The sequence below is a fragment of the Chelonia mydas genome, chromosome 3, assembly GCF_015237465.2.
Source record: "Chelonia mydas isolate rCheMyd1 chromosome 3, rCheMyd1.pri.v2, whole genome shotgun sequence".
In the NCBI taxonomy this organism is placed as follows: Eukaryota; Metazoa; Chordata; order Testudines; family Cheloniidae; genus Chelonia; species Chelonia mydas.
The window spans coordinates 115,603,278-115,625,692 of record NC_057851.1 but is presented as its reverse complement, the minus strand read 5'-3'; positions in this window follow the sequence as shown (position 1 = coordinate 115,625,692).

The following is a 22,415-nucleotide window of genomic DNA, read 5'->3' as shown; positions in this document are numbered from 1 at the left end:
TGTTATCACCATAGCATTGCAGAGTTGGTCATTATGGAGAGGTTAAGTGCATATGGAATTGGACGAGTGCATTATTTTTTTGACGCCCTCTGAAATATCAGAGGCCTGATTTGCCACTGCCCTGCATTTTGCGTAGTGGATCCTCCTTTCCTTCCCCCCCACAGATAGGCAGGTGAGGGTAAAGCTTGTGAAGACTACTCCAATGAGTGGGTAACTGTAGTTTCTGTGGAACAATTGTGAAACTGCTTTGAGCTGGATTAGGGTCAGAGGGAGAGACAGATTTTTCTGTCCTGGGCCCCGGATGCATCTGTCCAACACCAACACCAACCAGGAATGAGACTTTGTATTTATGTACCACCAGCTTCTCTGTGTATAACACAGCTTTTTCTGTGCCTTTAGTCTGGGCCTGGAGTTAAATATCCTCCTCTGTTCATTGGAGACTCCAGCGTAAGTAAAGGAGGACCTCAGAACAAATGCTCAGAAGTGCAGGAAATTTGATACACAACTTATTTTGGAAAGTAAAACAATTGGAAAACAATGGTCTTAAGTAAGTCCTCCTTTACTTACCCTGGATTATTTAGGCAGAGGATCCTCTATACAAATATTGCATAAAACATAAATAAATTGCTAGACCCTATTCTTTGATTTTGAACTCAACCATGCAACTGGATGCCTTTACTAAACAAAAGAAGAAAACAGTCCAAAACCAAAGTACCTTGGCAGAAAAAAGGAGACAGACATAAGCTATTACTCACTTCCTATAATGACGGCCAATGATACAAGGAGCTGTGGCTTGTTTAAGCTATAAACCTTATTGCTGTCTCCTAAAGTTCCACTAGATTTAAATATTAATTTTTGTCATATGCAAGAGATGCAAAGTTAGAGAAGATTTTTTGCACATCTATGTGGAATTGTAAGGAAAAGATTTATAGCATAGCCGTTCACAGCACCTTAAGGTCTACTTGTCTTTCGGGTTGCCAAGTCTCCAGGATTGTCCTGGAGTTACCAGGAATTAAAGATTAATCTTTAATTAAAGATTATGTCATGTGCTGAAACCTCCATTAATACGTCCAACCAAAACTGGCAACCCTATGTTGTCTTTCCACAGTATACTCCCATATTCAAGAGGATTTATTTGAGCTGTAAAAGTTTGAGTCTAGGTTGAAATTTGGCACCAAATTTCGGGATTCATAACCTACTGGATTCATACGCTAATTTAAAAAATGGACAAGCCTCTATTTGTGGGGCAAAGTAGTGATTCCAAGAAAGGTGTTTTCATCTATCTAGTGACTTAATATTGCAAGGCATTTTTCTTTTTATTGGCTTTCTACCTGCGGTGACCATGACCCTTAGCTGGGGAGCCAACAAGTGCACAGCACAGCCCAAAAGGATGGGGGGTAGGGGAGAGAGGGCTTTAATTCTCCTCTCCCCCCATTGACTCGTTGTGTGGCTTTTGCTCTGTCACTTAACCTCCCGGCCTCTGTTTCCCCCTTTGAAAATGAACACAAAGTTGAATGTGAATAGATCAGACAGTTTTCCTTTCAGGAAACTGACACACAGGCAGGTTTGGAAAAAAGAAGGTCTCTCCAGGGCAGCTTGCCATGAACAGAGAGAGAACAAAGTGCAAGGGCCAGACATAGACTTTGACATGTAAAGTGACTGCTACCAGCCTTTAATCTTTGAAAACTATTTTCCTGAGCTGCAGTAGCACAGCTCCTTGTTGCTAACATGAGTAAGAGTGAAAGCTTTTCTTGTTCTCTCCCCTCTCTTTATAAATAAACAAACACTGCTTACTGCAGCTAAACCTGGGATAAGCCTTTTGAAGCGGAGGTGACCTCTGCTTCCAGCATTTGCCTTGGGAATGAAAGAGACTCGCCTCGTGACAGAAGAAGAGCAAACAGGTGGAGTCCACTAAGCTAGCACTGCCAAAGTCATGAAGGGAGGTTAAAAGAGGGAAGTGTTCACTCTCCTAAGAGGTGGCACTGTCCTAAGTCTCTTGCTGGGAAGTTTAGATTGGTCCATGCTGTTCCACTCATCAACAAAACCACAGCCGTGAACAGCAACAAGTCAGAAGAAATGGCTAGCGCTTACTTTGTGCCAGGGCTTGCCCAGGCTAAGCCTTGGCACCTCTAGGCTTGGCAGTTCACAGACCCAGTCACCCATGGGCTTGCTGCATCAGTTATGAATGTAAAAAAATTGCTTGAGCCCCAACACCTCTTTCATTACAAATAAGCACTGGAAATAGTTCTGCCAGGAGAAACCCAAAAAGCAAAACAAAGCAAACACAAAGGCTGGGCCAACATGCTCCAGTGGGAAGAATTTCATTGTAACACCTTAACATGGTAAAAGCTACACTCTGTGAGCATCAGCAGGGATTGTTCAGAGTGATCGAAACCACCAGAGTACATAGCTCTGAGAGGGGGATGCCAACCAGGCCAGGCATTTCATAACCCAACAAGCAGTATTGCCCATCCCCAAGCCTTCAAAAAACATCAGACCCCAAAATCATGAGATTGGCTTATAAAGCAGATTTTAAAAAAATAATAAAAGCTGGGTTCTTTTTTCTTTGCCTTCTGGTTCATGAGCCTTTAGGGTGCTCTCAGGTCATGTTTTCAAGCTTTTCTCCACAACCACAAGGGCTAAATATTTTCATTTAAAAAGGAACCAATCAACAAAAAGAACCGAGATTATGTAGTCACTTGACTCCAGGAGCTGAGGCTTTAAAAAGACACCCAAGATCTCAAGACCTACGATAAAATCATGAGAGTTGGCACAACAGCAATATGGCACAGCCAGTGCCCTGATCAAGAGAGGTAGGAATACTGCTGATGGGCACTAATGAAGGATCTGAAATGCACTGTGACTGGTATCTTCTAACCCCTATTGATCCTGGATGGAGGAGGGCAGGAGATAACAGGCCGATCAGAGTGCTGGCAGATATAGATACACTCAGCTATATCTGGATGCCTGCCAGTAGCCAGGGTGCTGCCTAGCAGGAGAGCAACAGGAAATTTGCACTTTGTAGGGACCCATCAATGCGGCACCCTGCAGAAGCAGGAATCAAGCAATCTTACATATTTATTTTAAACCGCACTGGGCCTCAGATTGTTCACATGTGGAGGGGACCGTCTTTGTGCAGGTTTCACCTCTCTTGCACAGAAGGGCACAGCCCGAGTTGCCTGTACAGCACAGTCCTGTCCTCCTCCAGACCAGGGTCCGCACTGTGGAGGGAGTGGAGCCTGGGGAGACTGGCCCAGAGGGGAGACACATTTCTTCCTTCACTGTCCCAAAGAGGGTAAGCAGGAAAGACATTACAGCTCAGGGTCCAAGGGCAGGAACCACCATAGAGTTGGATGAGGAGAACACCAGTGCAGAGGCCGAGGGCCTCCATGCAGATGGCTTTTGGTCTTCTAGTTTCTAATTTCATCTGCAGGGAGATGAACTCTGTCTGTCCATCTCCTGTGCAATTAGATAATGTGACATGGGAAGCGGTATCTCTGCAAAATAATCTTTGTAGAGATTTCCTCCCCCAGAATCTCTTCCAAGGCCTTTTTCCCTGGGAGAGAATGATCTGACCTAAGATACCGTTTCAGAGCTTTCTCAGATTGGGAGAGGGAAAGAACCTGCTGATATTGTAAGTGGTTACAGTGACTAACGCACCATGTGGAGACCGAAGCCACATAAATAATAGAGACACCTCAAACATGCTTCACTGAACCTCAGGAAAAGGCAAAGAAAAGGTCACAAGATTCCAACTGGGGAAAGAATAAAACTAATTCAGAGCACACTCCTTTAGTGCTTCTCTAGAACTACAATGTCAGTCGGGAGAGAAAGCCTTTGACTTGTGTTAAGATCATTCTCCACAGCTGATGTCAAATTCTGCTCTCAGTCAGACACATGAAAATTCAAAGCAATTCCACTCACTCTGGGTGTACACCAGAGACACTCCAGATTTACATCTATGTAACAGAGAACAGAATTTGGCCCCTTTAATTAACCCCCCTACCCCCAGATAATAACAGAAAAATGACTGACTTTATGCATGACAGCCATGGGACTATCAGCATTCAGTCATTCTGTTTTTGCTTCCCCAGGATTGTTGCTAAGCACAAACAATGCAAGTGATGGCTTGTGGGGGGACCTGCTGTCCTGTGCAGATCTCCTCACTATACCACTCTAGATCTCCTCTTCAGGCAGCAGGAACTCGTGGTAAGACCCTCCCATCCAGCCATTTGGGGCCCTGTTGTTGCTTAAAGCCCTGCAAACTGTAAGGTGAAAAGGTGATGTTCTTAATTTCTATGGCAGAAAGTGATGGTCAATTGGCCTGGAAGGAACCCCTAGGCAGCAGTCTCATAGCTCTATTATAAACCCATTTTGGCTATCAACCCTACTTGCCATATGGGCCCAAGGAAACATGTAAGGATTATTTTAAAGAGGGGCAGAATTCAATAGGGGTAGGAAATCCGTGGGATAATCAGTACCCTCTCTGGTCTTGGTTGGAATCGGCATGGATTCACAGAAACCCAGCCTGACAGCAACAAAATTAGACGATGGTATTAGAGTTAAACAAAGGGCTTGCGTGACAACTGCTGGATTTTTCTATAATTACACACATACCAGAGAGTCTGAACTCAAATGGCAGATCACCGAGACCTGGTAATACATCAGAACTGTAAAGGACTATCCTCAGAGTCTCTCTGGCATCCAAGCATGAGGGTTTTTGATGATTTTGTCAGCAATATCAAGCAGGGAAGAGAGGGTCTCAGTAAATATGAGGGAATATGAGAAATCCTGTCAACTCTGGAGCCTGTCAGACATCTAAGACACATAATCTGCAGATCCAGAGAGACCTGCAGATGTCAGGAGAAGCTGCAGTGGCCCTGTATTATTTCCCTTGTGGGAATTACTGCAGAAGTGTGGAATGTCAATAAGCAGTAAATGCAGAATGATAACACACACATTTCAAAATGTCCACAACAATCTATTTTTTACTATACATATCTCCTCACACCCTAATTGGTGGAAGGCAGTGCAGGGGAAGATAATTTAATTCCAAGAAACTCCCTGTCCCCCCTTTGCACCTATCTAGCAACCCTGTATTTCACTCAGTTTTTACATGGACACTGTATCCCTAATACCAGTAAACATCAACACAGAACGATGCCAAACCAAATACATGTTCAGTATATAGAGATTGCTATTGCTGGTTTACATATTATATATACAAATGCAGGAAGGAAAAAATGTCATGAGGCAAAAGTCAGATCTGTTACCTCAGTGTCCAAAAGAAAGTAACAAACCAAAACCCAATTTTCTTGAGCCCCGTTTATATTTTAAAAAATATGTCAAACCTAAATTTAAAAAATGACCTATTCATTTATTATGTGGTGGCTCTGGTTTGATGGTGTGGGAGGAGATCCCTAACTATTGGAATCTGGGGGCACGGCTACACTTGCAGATGTAGAGCACTGTGAGTTAAACCCGCCTTCGTAGAGCACAGTAGGGAAAGCGCCGCAGTCTGTCCACACTGACAGCTGCAAGCGCGCTGGCGTGGCCATATTTGTGGCACTTGCAGCGGCATTGGGAGCGGTGCATTGTGGGCAGCTATCCCAAAGAGCACCTCTTCCCATTCTGGCACTGTGGCTTCTGGGAAGGGGGTGGGGGGCATTCTGGGTCCTGTCCCAACACCCCGTGATGCATTGGTTTGCATTCCAGCAATCCTTGTGCTTCTGTCGACCGCTGGAATCGTGTTGATACAAGTTTGCAGGGCCATTAATCGCATCCTGCTCAGAAGAACTGTGACTCTGGGTAACGTGCATGACATTGTGGCTGGCTTTGCACAAATGGGTTTCCCTAACTGCAGAGGGGCAATAGATGGGACGCATATTCCATTTCTGGCACCAGCCCACCTTGCCTCTGAGTAGGTTAATTGGAAGAGGTATTTCTCTATGGTTCTCCAGGTGCTTGTGGATCACCATGGGCGTTTCATTGACATTAACACAGGCTGGCCCAGAAAGGTGCATCACGCACGCATCTTTCGGAACACTGGCCTGTTCAGGAAGCTGCAAGCCGGGACTTTTTTCCCAGACCAGAAGATCACTGTAGGGGAAGTCAAAATGCCCATTGTGAGCCTTGGAGACCCCGCTTACCCTTTGATGCCGTGGCGTATGAAACCCTACACAGGGAGCCTTGACAGCAGCAAAGAGCGATTCAACAACAGGCTGAGCCGGTGCAGAATGACTGTGTAGTGTGCTTTTGGCCGGTTAAAGGGCCACTGATGCTCTTTGTATGGGAAGCTGGACCTAGCCAATGACGGCATCCCTGCGGCTATATCTGTGTGCTGTACCCTCCATAACATTTGTGAAGGGAAGGGTGAACGATTCACTCAGGCATAGAACTCGAAGGTTCAACACCTGGAGGCTGAATTTGAACAGCCAGAGAGCAGGGCTATTAGAGGGGCCCAGCGTGGGGCTGCAAAGATTAGGGATGCCTTAAGGGAGCAATCTGAGGCTGAAAGCCAACAGTAATGTCTGGTGTGGTGCCCTGCACAGGAGTGAAGTGCGGTAGGAATCTGTGTTTGCTATGTATGATACACTGACTTGCAGTGCCTGTTGCTTTCCTGGGATAAGGTTTATTTTACATTATGCAATAATAAAGAATGTTTTCAAAGCCAAAAAATCAATTTATTGAAAAGAAACACAACACAACTGCTTGGGAAACACAAAGGGGTGGGTAGGGGAATGGTACAATCACAGATTTGCGTATGTCCTGTCTGGAGTGCTGTGCAATGAGTGCTGCACTTCAGGATGGCTATACTGCATGGTGATGGGGGTTGAGTGCAGTGGGTAAGGGTCAGTTTTCAGGGCTTGGTGGTGAAACCACAGGTGTTGGAGGCAGCTGGTGGCGATAAGAACCCAGATGTTGGGGAAAGTGGGTTGGAGGTGACATGGTGGCACAAGGGAAAGTTTTGGGACAAGGGCTGCAGAGGTGGGTGGGCATGGTAGTCCTCCGCCTGCATGGCTACAAGCGCCTGGATTGAGACCACTTGGCGCTCCATGATGCTTATCAGCCGCTCTGTGCTTTGGTGCTGGCGATCCGCATTCTGCTGGCGGACCCTCCTTTCACTCTCCCTCCACTCCTGCACTTTTTTATTTTCATTAGTTGAATGCCACATGACTTCATGCAGCTTGTCCTCTTTGCTTCTACGCGGCCTCTTCCTGATTCTTTGCAGCCTCTCAGCTGTTGATAACACGGATGGCATCTGTAAAGGCAAAATGCAACACTTAACAGAGGCAGCATTGTTCACACCAGACGGAGCAATGATTCCCCTGTAATCAAGGGCAAGCACAGAAGTGAGCTATAGCTCACGAAAGCTTATGCTCAAATAAATGTGTTAGTCTCTAAGGTGCCACAAGTACTCCTTTTCTTTTTGCAAATACAGACTAACATGGCTGCTACTCTGAAACCTGACAATAGCATAATTTGCCTGTCCCAAAGCGAGCGCACATAACCCATGGGAGCCCCAAAATGGTGAGTAAGCACAGGGTCAAGCACGACTGATTGTTTCATGGCTGTACTGTCCTCTGGGTTTCTGTGCCTTGGGGAGAGCCAACAGCGGCAGGGGGCCCCTTTTCTGAACACTGTCCTCACATTTTCCACAGGAGTTCGTCCTGGATGATATCTCGTTGCTGAGGGTGACCAGGGAAGCAAGAGAGGGTCTTCTACTGCAATGCGGCTTCTGCCCTGGCCTATATGCAGCTTGCCTGTGTGCAGCAATGGTCCCCCTGTCCCTCATGGCACAGTGGCGTGGACGAGTTAGTCTTACTGGGACGAGGACAACAGTGGCTCTCCCAAAAACCCTGCGCAAGCACATTGCCCAACTTCTGGATGAGATCTCTGAAGAGATCACTGAGGCTGATTACAGCGATGTGAGAGAGCACATCAACGCCCTATTCCGCATCTAGGCCCTAACCCTCCTCGCCCCAAGAGCCCGCACCGAATAACTTACTTCCCAAAATAAAAGCCACTTACCTGGAACCTCCTCTGGTGTTTGTCCTTCCCCAAGCACCGGCTGCTGTGACTGGCTACCTTCCTCCTGGCTTGAGAACAGCTCCTGGCTGCATGCATCTAGGGATTCTGGGGTGTCTTCCTCTGCCGAAGCACCCTAGCTCCCGCTTCGCTGCTCCTCCTCCTGCCTTGTTGAACTGGCCTCTGAGGTGTCCATGGTGGTACTTGGCATGGAGGTGGGGTCGCCCCCAAGTATCGCGTCCAGCTCTTTGTAGAAACGGCAGGTTGCAGGGACAGCACCAGAGCGGCTGTTTGCCTCTCGGGCTTTGTGGTAGGCATTCCGCAGCTCCTTCACTTTAACCCTGCACTGCAGTGCGTCCCGCTCATGGCCCCTTTCCATCATGTCCCTTGATATCTGCCCAAAGATACCATAATTCCTACTGCTGGAGCGCAGCTGGGACTGGACAGCTTCCTCCCCCCAAACACTGATGAGGTCCAGTGCCTCGCCACTGCTCCATATTGGGCATCACCTGACACGTGGATGAATGGTCACCTGGAAAGATTCGGTGAGAGCACTCCACGCCTGGTTGAGCAAACAGGAAGGGGATTTTCAAAATTCCCAGAGAATTTAAAGGGCGGGTCTGACAGTTGGTCACCTGAGGGCAGGGCAGTAGAGTTCAAAGGGATGACCAGCGTGGCTAGCAAAGGCATTGTGGAACACTTCTGTCCACACTGGCGCCGCGGCGCTCCAGCAGGGGCACAGCAAACGTTATTCCACTCGCCGAGGTGGAGTACCCGCAGCGCTGTAGCCGCAGGGACAGAGCGCTCCACGTGCCTTGCCAGCGTGGATGGGTAGTGAGCTAGGGCGCCCGGGGCTCCTTTATTGCGCTGTAACTCACAAGTGTAGCCAAATCCTGGGTGTTGCTGACAGTACTCCCACATGAACCTTCTTGTGAGGGAACAGTATAAACAATAATACTGACAAGCTCAAAGGAGACCACGGCTCCAAGAACATACATAGACCAACTCTTCACAAACAAAGCTCTTGCAGTCATACAAATGTGCTTGGTAATAAAAATTATGGAAAAGAAAATGTTCTCTAAAGAGAACCAGTTGCAAACTTTCCCAGAAGATATTCAGTGCCTCTTCAAAACTTGCAGATACTGACTATAACTGATCATAATATTTTAACTGCAAATTCAAAATTTTAAAGTTTCACAAAGGTTTCAAATGGACATGTTTCATTTTTTAAAAATTGTGCAAAATTTTCACAGAAATAAAAAAGTAAACAGTCATCAAAACCATTGGCACACTGCTGGCTCAGGACTGGGGAAGCACCAGGTGAATCACATGCCACCTTTGCACCAGCTCCAGGATCTGTGTTCTCCGCCCTGCTTTTCAGGGGGGATCTAGCTTTGTACTTTCACCCTGCTTCCGTGTTTCAGTTCTCACATGTGAATTCTGTGTGCAAATATGCACCTATGTAAACTCAACCCATGCACATTCAGGCCTCTTATTGTTTATAATGTGAGCATGCAAAACAAATCCTGACCTACATGGAGAAGTTCTCTGCCAAGGCCAAATAATAAACTTTCCCATTAAATCAAGCTTTTGGCATCAAAACTGATCTGAATGAAGTACTTTAGAGTAGAATGTGATTACTCAACTAAAACACAGACAACTGGTCTCTAGAAAGACTGAGTATAATTTTATCTTGTTTCTTCTTCCATTTGAAATAAGCAATTATGGGGAACTCATTGGTCCTTGAAAGGTGCTTGACTTACAGCCCTGGAGAATTAAGTCCAATTTTTTCACAGGACAGGTAGAGCACAGGAAGGGTCAATTTAAACTGCCTCATATTGCCCTGTCAAGTATACTATCAAAAAAGTTTGGAAGATTTTATTTCTAGATATGAAAGGATAGCTCAGGTCTTATGCTCATTCCATCCTTGGCCTCTCTACTTAGATGACAAAATGGTTTTCAATTAGTAGCAATTGTGGTGGTGGATTTATTATTTTAGTGCCTGGATCTCTCAGTCAGGAATGCAGACTTCTTGTGCTGGGTACAAAACACATACAGTAACTCCTCACTTAATGTTGTAGTTATGTTCCTGAAAAATGCGACTTTAAGCAAAACGATGTGAAGCGAATCCAATTTCCCCATAAGAATTAATGTAAATAGGGGGAGTTAGGTTCCAGGGAAATTTTTTTTGCCAGACAAAAGACATTATATTATATAAACTTATAGTTCATCATTTAACAGTAAGGCATTCCCTGGGAAATATCCCACCCTCTTCCACCCCGACTCCACCACCTCAACCAAGCTTTACAATCATCATTGCTGTGTACAGTATTAAATTGTTTGTTTAAAACTTATATTGTGTGTGTACGCTGACTCCACTCTAAGTACACTGCCCTTTTAAGTAGATCAGCAAGTTGAGACAGCAGCTACTGCCAGCAAGCTCCCTCTGTCCTGAGCCCTGTTGTGTGTCCCCATACTCTATGGAGATGGGGTAAGTGGGGGGACACCCTCACATTAGCAACCCTCCCTCCCCCCGCACAGCAAGCAGGAGGCTCCTGGGAGCAGTTCCAAGGCAGAGGGCAGGAGCAGCACACAGCAGTGGGGGCAGGGACAGCTGAATGGCTTGGCAATTGATAGCCTTCTGGGGGGCTGCTGCACAGGGAACTTAGGGGAGTGGGGAGCTGATAAGGGCAGGGCCATCCTTACCCATACGCAGAGTATGCAGCTGCGTAGGGTACCAGGAAATTTGCACCAAATTTCCTGGTGCCCTGCGCAGCTGTGTGCTGCTCCAGCCCCTGCTCCGGCTCTTCCCCAGGGTCCTGGACCCTGCCTCTTCCCTTCCCTGCTCTACCCCAGCCCTGCCCCCACTCTCCTGAGCTCTGCAGCAGGGCTGGGCCTGCAGTCACTGGCAGCAGGAAGTGCAGCGACCCGGCCCCAGCCGCACAGCTCGTGAGTTCTGGGGGTGGTTCCCTCCTGCCCCCCAAGCCAGCCCCGCCCCATCCCCGGAGGCCTGGGGCCCGCTCCCCTCCCACAGAGGGGCTGCATAGGGCCCCAGAATAGCTAGGGAGGGTCCTGGATAAGGGGGCTGCTGGCTCACCCTGGTTGCAAGCCCCCACCACTATCTCCAACAGGCTGCTCTCTCTGCAAGCAGTGGACAAAGCAGGTAGCTGCCAAACCTTATAAAGGAGCATTACGCAACTTTAAAAGAGCATGTTCCCTAATTGATCAGCAAAGTAACACCAAAACAGCGTTATCCAGGACAACTTTAAGTGAGGAGTTACTGTATTAAGAGATAATCTGGCCCCTGTTATATTGAAAGGTGCCCACAGGGGGTCTTGATGAACAAACAGCCAGACCCCTTAAGGAGATCAAGTGGGTTTAAACACCCTGGTTCATCTGGCCATTAAAGCTCTGAGGTTCCTTTGTACTGCAGAGCAGCTAGACTAAAGGAGGCGTCATACCCATGTTCATCTTTGAAGGTCACATGGCCCCAGAGGAGTTCTGATGTGTTTCCCAATATGTAATACTCAGGGATTGAAAAGGAAGAGAAAACTATTTTGCTCAGCAACTGATTTTGATGCGAGTTCCAGACAGAGAACGCAAGCAGCTGCTTCTGGGCAAAGGGCAGTGGTGCCTGACTTGAGGTTTCTGCAAGGGGAAGTTGCCTGTATGCAATCTGTTAGCACCTCTGTTTTAATGAGCAGGACTTAGTGTAATTTGCTTATTTACAAAACACACACAAGAAAATGCCCAACTCTGCATCACTGCCTGTTATGTACTAGCTCAGGGATTCTCACAATAAATTTTTTGGTGGCCTCAGAGTGCAGCCATCAACTCTTGCTCGTGGCCACACTGACAATTTTTCCTAAAATATTTAATTGACTTTAGGAAAAATAAATATGCACATATGTCCAAATCATTGTAATTTATTGATTTAGGGTTTTTTCAGATTCAGTAATAAAAATAATTTACAGTTGTCTATTCTTTATTGGACATAAACAGAATAGAAACACAAATAAGGTGCTTCACATGTTCTTGTCTTTTTTGTTATTTCTTTTGTTTTTTTGGTTGCACTTTTTTTGCTTCTTCTAAGACTTGCTAGCTGGTAAGTCTTCTGCTGTGAAAAGAGATATTTGCCAATATCACTTTTCACAGCAGACTTACTTAGCCCCCGCAAGCCCTGGGACAGATTAAGCCCTGGATGGGGAGGTGGGCAGGGAGGTGGGCAGGGAGGCAGCGGGGCCCAGGGCCAATAGGGGGTGGGTGGGTAGGGGATGGTGAACCTGAACCAGAACCTGCCACTGCATGGATGGAGCCCGAAGCCCCATAGCTGAAGCCTGCCTCCCCTACTCCCAGGAAAGTGGGGAATTCGCCAGCTGCCTGCACCTCCAGTGTGTGTGTCTCCGGAGGGGGGCAGAGCCCAACTGCTGCTGGCAGCCCTGGGAAAAGGGCCACTGCTTTGTGTCCCCCGCCCCCATCACAGCCCAGGAGGCTGTGGCTGCAAGAAAAGGCCCTGGTGGTCGCATGCAGCCACAGTGACTGCATTTGAGAAACACTCTAGCAGACTGTCAAGGGGCCTACCTGCCCGATAGAGCACCTTGCCTAAACATCCCCTTCAGAGGTTCTCAAGAATAATTCAGAGGCTCACAGCCAATAACAAACCAGTTTCCATTAAAGGGGTTTATCAACATAAAATAAACCCAAAGTAAAGCCAAAAACCCATGCCCATTCTCTTCCATCCCTGCGTCTGATTGGTCCCTCTTCCCTGAGGTCCGTCTGGCTCAAAGTTTCCCCACTAGGCACAATTTCCATTCCTCCCAGGCTCTGCTCTGTCTCTCCTCACAGCCAGGGGTGAAAGTAACTTAAAAGGACTTGCCGGTACTCCAGAGTCCTGAGGAGGGGGCGGGGCCTTTAAATCCCCAGGCCCTTTAAATCAGGATTTAAAGGCCCGGGGCTAGGGCTGTGGTAGCAGCAGCTGGGAGCCCCAGGCCCTTTAAATCACCCTCTGAGCTCCCAGCTGCAGAGGTGGCTGGGAGCCCTGGGGCAATTTAAAGGGCCCAGGGCTCTAGCTGCTGCTACCGCAGTGGAGCCCCAGGTCCTTTAAATTGCCGATGGAGCCCCGGGGGTCCAGCAGCAAGGCCCGAGGCTCTGGCTGCCACTACCCTCCAGGGCCCTTTAAATTGTCCCTGGAGCCCTGGAGTAGCGGCGGCGGGGCTCTGGTGGCTATTTAGAGGGCCTGGGGTGGTAGAGGCAGTGGGAGCCCCAGACCCTTTAAATAGCTGCCAGAGCCCCTTCACCACTATCCCAGGACTTTGGCAGGCGCCGAGGGATATTTAAAGGGCCCAGGGCTCCTGCTGCCTCTACCGCCCCAGGCCCTTTAAATCGTCCCCGGAGCCCTGGGGTAGCGGCAGCAGGGCTACAGCGGCAATTTAAAGGGCCCGGGGTGGTAGCGGTAGCAGAAGCCTGGGCCCTTTAAATCACCACCCGAGCCCTGCCGCCGCTACCCCGGGGCTCCAGCTGCTGCTGGGAACCCCAGGCCCTTTAAATTCCCACCTGGGGAAGCCCCGATATGGAGCACCGGCTCTTGCTGGCAGGGGTGGCACGTTTGTGGAAATTTTGGTGGTGCCCAGAACCTGCCCCTGCCCAAACTCTGCCCCCCCCAACTCCACCCCTAACCCTCTCCCCGCTGGCAGCAGCAAGCTCTGGGGTAGGGGCCTCCCTCCCCCCCCCCCCCGGGGCAGCACACTCACCCACACCACTGTCACTGCACGTGCTCCTAGGGCCCCTCTCAAATCCAGGAATCTCCCTCGCCTCCCCTGTGGTGGGTGCCATGGGGGGAGGGGGGGCTGCCCCTCACTGTAGCCTCACTGAGGGTGGGGGATGGGGCTGCCCCTTGCCCAGTGTGGGGCAGGAGCGGTGACTGCAGGCAACGGGGGTGGCTGTACTGGTGGAGGGTCCCGCCGGAAAATGAAAGGGTCTGAGGGGGAAGGGCAGGGTGAGGGCAGCCTGCCCTGGCAGTGGTGTTGGGGGGCACTAGGACCATGCGGCAGCAGTTGATGTAGGGAGGCAGCCTGGAGCTGCAGGGGAGAGACAGGGATGCTCTGCGCTGGGACACTGGGAGGCCCACGGGGGCAGCAAGGCAGGGTAACTCTCTTGAGAGTAATCTTCCATAACTGCCTGTTGCAGGGTTTCTTGCACCTTTCTCTGAATGATCTGGTGCTGGACCCTGTCACAGACAGGATACTAGACTAGATTCTGATCCAGTCTGGCATGTCCTAGGTTGTATCTGTAATGAAACCTAAAAGCAGGCACATTTTATATGTCTAGCTTTTGCAAAAGTTTCCTGCAGCTCTATTTTCAAGCTGTCTGCACTGATTTTATGTTTTATGAAATGCACTGAGAGATTTCAAATGAAACACTAATTAAAAGTCTCCTGATTACTTTAATCAGAAACTAAAGAAATTAAACTGTCTCCAGAAACCTCTCTATGCAATCTCCAGTGTGCCTGGAGCTAGACCTGATTAAATGAGCCTGCATGATTTATTTGGGCAGTATGAATGCCACCTCCTGGCTCTGAGGGAATTGAATTAGAAGAAATAAATCTTTATACCTGGTTCCCTATGAAAGAGTTGAAGCCATTAGTTGATTACTAGTGGAAGCAAACTTCCAGACTCACTCGAGTTTCTCTGCATAACTGCAACTTTTCTGGTTTTGTACTGGTAACAGAGAAGGATGTAGAAGGGTAAAGGCTAATTCTTCCTGAAGTGCCATCCTAGATTAATCGAGAAAAGGGCGTTAGTTTTTCTTATCTTTTGATAGGAGAATGTGATCAAAATTCATCTTATTCATAAAGCTGATTTCTACAGAGCCGGTGCTTCAGAACCCACTAGAGGTAATAGTTATGGGGACTTAGAAGATTACTCTCAAGAGAGGTTTCAGAGTAGCAGCTGTGTTAGTCTGTATCCGCAAAAAGAAAAGGAGTACAACAAAAACACTAACCCAGGAACCTATCCTTGCAACAAAGCCTGTTGCCAACTGTGTCCATATAGCTATTCAGGGGACACCATCATAGGGCCTAATCACATCAGCCACACTATCAGAGGCTCATTCACTTGCACATCTACCAATGTGATATATGCCATCATGTGCCAGCAATGCCCCTCTGCCATGTACATTGGCCAAACTGGACAGTCTCTACATAAAAGAATAAATGGACACAAATCAGACGTCAAGAATTATAACATTCAATAACCAGTCGGAGAACACTTAAATCTCTTTGGTCACTCGATTACAGATCTAAAAGTGGCAATTCTTCAACAAAAAAACTTGACAAACAGGCTCCAATGAGAGACTGCTGAATTGGAATTAATTTGTAAACTGGATACAATTAACTTAGGCTTGAATAAAGACTGGGAGTGGATGGATCATTACACAAAGTAAAAGTATTTCCCCATGCTTATTTCCCCGCCCCTCCACTGTTCCTCAGACGGTCTTGTCAACTGCTGGAAATGGCCCACCTTGATTATCACTACAAAAGGGTTCTCCTCGCCCCGCCCTTCCCCCCCCCCCCCCCCCCCCGGCTCTCCTGCTGGTAATAGCTCACCTTTCCTGATCACTCTCGTTACAGTGTGTATGGTAACACCCATTGTTTCATGTTCTCTGTGTATATAAATCTCCCCACTGTATTTTCCACTGAATGCATCCGATGAAGTGAGCTGTAGCTCACAAAAGCTTATGCTCAAATAAATTTGTTAGTCTCTAAGGTGCCACAAGTACTCCTTTTCTTTTTACTCTCAAGAGAGATTCCATAGTCCATACTGGAGAAGTTTGGGTCTAGACCTCAAGGACAAAGTGTCTCCTCATTTCTTCCCTTCTCATTACATATTTGGTAAGGAAAATCTTGGGACTTCAGTAGCACTTTATTACTGCTGGGCAATTGTAGGACTCTTTCAACACTCACTCCTGCCAGCCAACAGTGAATGTAATTGAAAATATCGCTGCCTTAAGCTAACGTTGAGATTTATTTGACCTTTGGCTTGACTCGAAGTAAACGGTTCCTGCGTTTTGGTCTTGTGTTCCAGCCCGACACACGGAAAAAGGTTGGCCCAGATCCTGGGCTGTGCTGAGGCTGCTTTGATCGTAACTAAGCTGCGTGCAGTTGGCTGTTGGAGGATCTCTACACTGAAGAGTGATTCTCCAGTGGCATAATGATGCTGAAGAGTCTCCATTCCCCTTTCTGTGGCTTATTTGCCACCCAGGCAATCCTCAGTTGCTGTATCAGACTCTTGAAGACACTGGCAGATAGCATGGTTTAGAACAGCCTAAATGCCTACAGCCCTTATATGTACAGAGGAGCACAGTACACAGCCATCTCAGGGTTGGGGAGTGCAAAGAGGGTTTAAAAGCACTTTTGCACACCCTCCTTCCAGAGTTGTACTGGGTGCTTCTGGGTTGCAGCCAAGGTTCTGGCACTTCAGCTCATTGGTACAAGCAGAAAGGACTCAATTCAAATCTTTCGGAGAATGAGAGTTTCAAGTCCTCATAGCTGATGGCAATTTGCCTCAGGGAACTCCTCAACTGCCATTGAGGAGTAGTTATGAAGAGATTCTCAGCATATTTGAGCTCCTTGTGCACCTCTCAGGACTCTGAAATATATGCGTACAGTGGAGCTGATACAATTTTAGACTTTGCAAGTAGATCTTCTGGGACTGAGAACACAATATCTGTCTGTCCCCATGGATGCTGAAAGAGCAGAGAATGGGATTCAGTTAAATTTTAAAATGATCTGACTTAGCAGCTTCACTTCTTGCATCAGACTCAAAGATACTGATATATTATGAAGCCACATTTTATGGAACTGTTGTTGATGCAATTCAGGGGCACTCAAACCTTTTCATAGTGCAGGCCATATCTTAATAGACAGATTGTGTTGGAGACTGCCTCCCCTTCCATTGGGTATTGAATGTGGCAATTAACACCACTGCTTACTTAGAAAAGGAGTAACAGCAAAGCATTTATATATTTATTTATTTAAGTGCAGTGTAGCAGTTGAAAACAAGGAAAAGAGTCAACCACCATGCAAGAAACCAGCTGTCTATGGACAACCAGCATATGGTCTAAGAACGACTGGTGGTCTACAGACTACACTTTGGAAGCCGCTGGAATTCACTCTCCTGACATTTTAGATATCAGGTGACTGTATCCAATTTAAAGAGTCATGTCCCAATTAACCACACACTGTAATTCACCAGTGAACTGAGGGAATACCTTCCATTTGTGTAGAGTAATGTCACTTCAGGTTAGTGAAGTGAACATTGATTTAATGTAACGTTATCAAGTTTTTGCTTCTAACAGGATTGTGTAGAACAGAAAAACTTAATTGGGACAGTTCCACTATAACCTCAGATATTAAGGGCAGTGATTTTCCTCTCTTTTGGGACTGTAAACCATTAATAATGATTATTATTTTTATACAAATATACTATATTTGCATATATATGTAATTGTGTTGTATAGTTACAGTGTTTGTGTTGTGTGTAGAGACAAAAAAAAAAAAATCTTTCTTAAACATGGGAGACCAGAACTGCACACAGTATTTCAGATGAGGACACTCAACTAATTGACAGGTTTCCCCCAAATCTGTGAGAAATCTCCATAGATCAGAACATGAATGGAGGACCAGGTCATTAACACAGAGGTTCTTTGCTGCAAAGTCCCACTCCTTCCAGTTGCTGCAGAACTCCCCATATTGCCAAGGTGTATACTGTGTGGAGGACAGCAGCATGGAGGATAATGCATACAGCAGCAGCCTCATCTTCCATGGGGCAAACCCTGGAAGGCAAGGGGAGAGGAAATGACACAGCAGATACTGTCCACTAAGTATCATGTCCCCCAGAGCTACAGAGCACAAAGGCCTGTGGACTTGGGGAGGGGTTTGGGCTTCTGCAGGATTGGGGGAGGCTGATACTGTTTCCCCTCCTGCATGCCCACCTACTCTGGTTTCTTCCAGGTTCGGCTTGCCTTCACACCCATTAGCAGATTGTAAAAGATCAGACAGTATCAATACAAATCAATTGGCATAGGCCAAGTAATTTTTCAGAGGCAGGTTTATATTTGGACTGGAGAGCATCCTAAACTCTCCATTATTCACTATTCACCAAAGGAGGAGAATTGTCAGGGCATCTAGGACTTGTATAGAGGTGAGTATTTTTTAAAAAGTTGTATCTAGATTAACATTAAATAATATAAACAACAAGCACTGTCTGGAAATGACATCCCAGGACCTGTTAACGCTGTCACATTGTCAGTGCAATGTCATTACCATTACTATTCTCTGGAGTCAATAGGTCAGGGATTTACACTAAAATGTGGTAGTCCTTACTGGTTTGGAGCAACCATAGATAGTTGTAGATTCCTCTGCAATATTTGTCAACATGCATTGCCTCTATTATTATTATGATTGTTTGTATATAACTAACAATATAAGGCATTCTATAGACCAATAAGAGGACAAGTTCCCAACCCAAAGAGTTTTCAATTTAACTAGACAGTGTAAAAACAAAGGTAAAGAGAATAAGTAATGCAAAACCAGAGAAAATTAGTCAAGGTAACTGTGCATCTTGCTGGATGAGCAATTTAAAAAAAAATGAGTTTAATAATTATGATTTTCTGTTGTTCATGAGGGAGGAGACTGGGAGGTAAAGATAGAGAGGGTGGAGAAAAGTGCTGGGGGTTATAGACCCCTTGGAAGTGATGTACTTTAAGGAAGGACTAAGAGAAGAAGCAAACACAATAGACTGGACCACAGAATGATTCATCCAGACAAATAGGTGGGAACATGATGGTGTAAGGTCTCACAAGTGAGGAAAAGGGGCCTGGATTTACTCCTCCATCTTCTAGCTTTGACCTAAAATTGATTGGTTTCTAGTACTCTGTGCAAGTCTTGGAAGACAAAGATGAAGACACTTTGACTGTAGCAGTGGAGGTGACTGACCTTTAAATGCAGGAAACAAATGTGACTGGGGTCAGAAAAGTGACTGTCAAAAAAGAATCTTTGAATACAACAGATCTCCTCTGAGTGTGAATTCAGTCATTTTACTTTAGTGACAAAAATAAGATTTTATTACTCTTTACTCCTCTTAGCCCCACAAAGCCAACCCAGCTAAGGGAGAGCTACCTGCATTCTGTTTTTGCTCATGCATCACTAACACAATTACTGATTAAATTAAATTCCACTTACAGAACCTTAGGCCTGATCTACACTAGAAAATTAGGTCGGCATAACTATGTCACTCAGGGTGTGAAAAATCCACATCTCTGAGTGGCGTAGTTAGGCCAACCTAAGTCCCTGAGTAGACAGCGCTAGGTCAACAGAAGAATTCTTCTTCTTCTTTAAATCTAGCAACCACCAGCTGGGGAGTTGGATTAACTACACTGAAGCATTACAGCAACACAGCTGCAGCTGCGCCACTGTAGCATTTTAAATGTAAACAAGCTCTTAATCTGGGAATGTATATCTCAACAGCACCCCTTAGGCCAGAGATACTAATGTCGACATACACCAGCCAAAAAGAACACAAGAAAAACATTCAGATCACACAGAGATGTTGCAGGATGATAGTTATTAGAAAATTAAAAATAACCTACATCTTTTCATGATCAATATTATTCAGGCATGGTACAACTTGCCATTATAAAACTTGTCCTGATAAAAAATACTGAATACTTTTTAACAAAGTCCTTCAGTTAATGAGATTTGCCTATGTTTGGTCAAGGTTTGTTCATGTCCTCTGACCCACATGGAATTTCTGCCAGGAAAATATCTTGGCAAAAATTCTTTAGAGTCCTGAGACAAACACAAAGCTTTGGTTTCATACAAAGTTAAAGTACATGCACTTAGATTTTTAAAATTCATTGCAAGTTATAAGAGTCATCTTAAAAAGGAAAGATTATTTCATTTTATAGTGTATGTTCTTTACCATTGCTTGCTATAAATATATTAAAATACTTACAGGGCCTATTTGAAGATTCATTTCAAGAGGCTATTTGCCTCAGCATTTTTTTTGCTTTTAGCTACAAAACAGCCAAGTATTATTTTGTAAGAATATGGTAATGCTCATACAGGGTAAGATGAAATCCAGAACAGTGACTAATATTTCCTGTTTTCCTTAACACAGATTCAGCTGATCACTCAGTTTCCCTACAGTCACTGAGAACAGAATTTTTTCCCCCAAAAGACATTTTATATCTATGCTCTGATTACTGACCAGTTCTAGACTCTTCAGTTAGAGCTTGCAGAAAACAAATCTTAGGATACACTTGCTGCATACTTCTGCTGCCATTGAAGTAAATGGAAAAACTCAGGACATTGGAAGAGGAAATACACTAATTGCCTCAAGTTTCTAGGTTTGAATAAACCATTCCTCAGTTAGGTCCCAATACTGCAACTTGTTACACACAGGCTTGGGATCAGAGCCTCCCAATGGTACCCTAAAAAAACCCCAAATGGTTTCCTACCTTTTGTAACTGTTGTTTTTTGAGGTTAACCCACCCTAACCATTAGACCCCACCCTCGAGCAGCATTTAATATTTTACATCCCTAATCTGTACTGCTAATTTTGAAGGGGCTCTGTTTTCTGAAAGATAATAAATTTTAGATTAAAAAGATAATAAATTACAAACGCTCTGTGCAGATAGGTGAGAATGACTGCTAGGCATGTTGCTACTTTTTCACCAAGGGGATTATTATAGCAGAGTGCCAGCTCTGATTAACTACAGGCAAGACAAAAGACAGTTAAGATAACGTAATTGTCTTTCCTGAACAATGGAACCAAGTGTCATTGGAGGAAGGTAGTCAACAGGTTCTTGATACTCAGCCCCCTACCATGAAGTGCTCACAAGAGTTTTAGATTCTTATAAGGTTTTTGGTGCCAAACTAGGGCATATGGGGGGATTGAAGCAGGGAGGGGGGAATCTAAGGGGTGTTGAAGCAGTGCTGGGGCGTGGGGATTGGAAGAATGCAGGGAGAGGGGTTTAGGGCTACGGATTAGGGAGGGCAGATATATAGAGATGCGTGTTAGGATCTGTGCCAGATCTGTCTGTATGCCAGGATCTGGGGTGTCTGAGCCACTCTCCCCGTCCCCACATATATGCTGAGGGTGTGAGCCCCTCTCCCTGGCCTTCCATGTGTGTACTGGAATCTAAGAGGGCTAGCCAGCATTAGTGAAAAGGCCCTGCTGGAGTTCGTGGCCATTGTGGGAGCGAAGGGCCCAGATGGGTGTACATCTCTGCCTACATCAGCAAGGAAACACATGACCTGCTATTAAGCTTCTGTCTGTAATATGCATACAGCAGCAGAGTGTGACAGAGAGCAAGGAACTACTTTTAAACTGCTAATCCCTTTCTAAGTGCTAATGCCTTCATAGGACCAGAAGGGGAGGTTTAGCTCACAGTTCAACATTGTGAAATGGACCATGACTATCTTTTCGCACTTGGCCCTGTCAGCAACTCCGCCCTTCAGAAATCTCAAAGCACAACCATAATCGTCACTGCAGGGGGGATGACCAGTTAAGAATCACGTAGCATCCTTTATAATTACCTACTCATAGTTGCACCTTAACTTCAAACCCAGGTGATAACTACAGCTGCCTCAGTTAACATTGTCTTCTACAAATACCATTACTCTTTCTGCTCAAAAACTAGGACATTAATCCATAAAAAACTATGCAATGTAGAGTCAAGATTGCACAAGGGTATCTCGTGTCCTTCCAGAACATCAAGTTCAGCTACATTCAAACCTCTGAAAATGAAATACAGTGATGCCCCCAAACATTTATAACACACATACTGCCTTTTCAGTGCAGTACATTCAGGAAATAGGCATATGACCCCTGTAGGACACAGTCTAACATGAACTCTTTGCTAAGGCAAAACTTGTGTTAGGTGAGGTGTATGAACAGGAGCTACCTACACCTGGCCTAATCCTCAAACACTTAGCCTAGCCCAGAGACACCACCACATTTGCTAAATTGTACCACCCTTTACAGCACCTGCAACTTTACACAGAGGATGGCATTTAACAACACTTTCCACTTACCTATCATTAAACCCACAGACCACTCTCATATCCCACCTCACGGCTGACAAACCCCATAGAAAGACCCGAATGCACCATTTGACAAAACCTGCAGAACTTAGCACCAAAATGAGACATACTGGATCTCTCAAGGTACACCTGAACTTATTTCTTTTGCTCACACACACAAGGGGGAGGTAGGAAGTCAGAGCAAGATAATTGGCTCAGACTCCCCCACTCCACATGGGCAGGGTTCCCTCAGAACTTTTCATACCACAGTGAAAGCTCTGCCAAGCTGCTTCAACTAATGCAC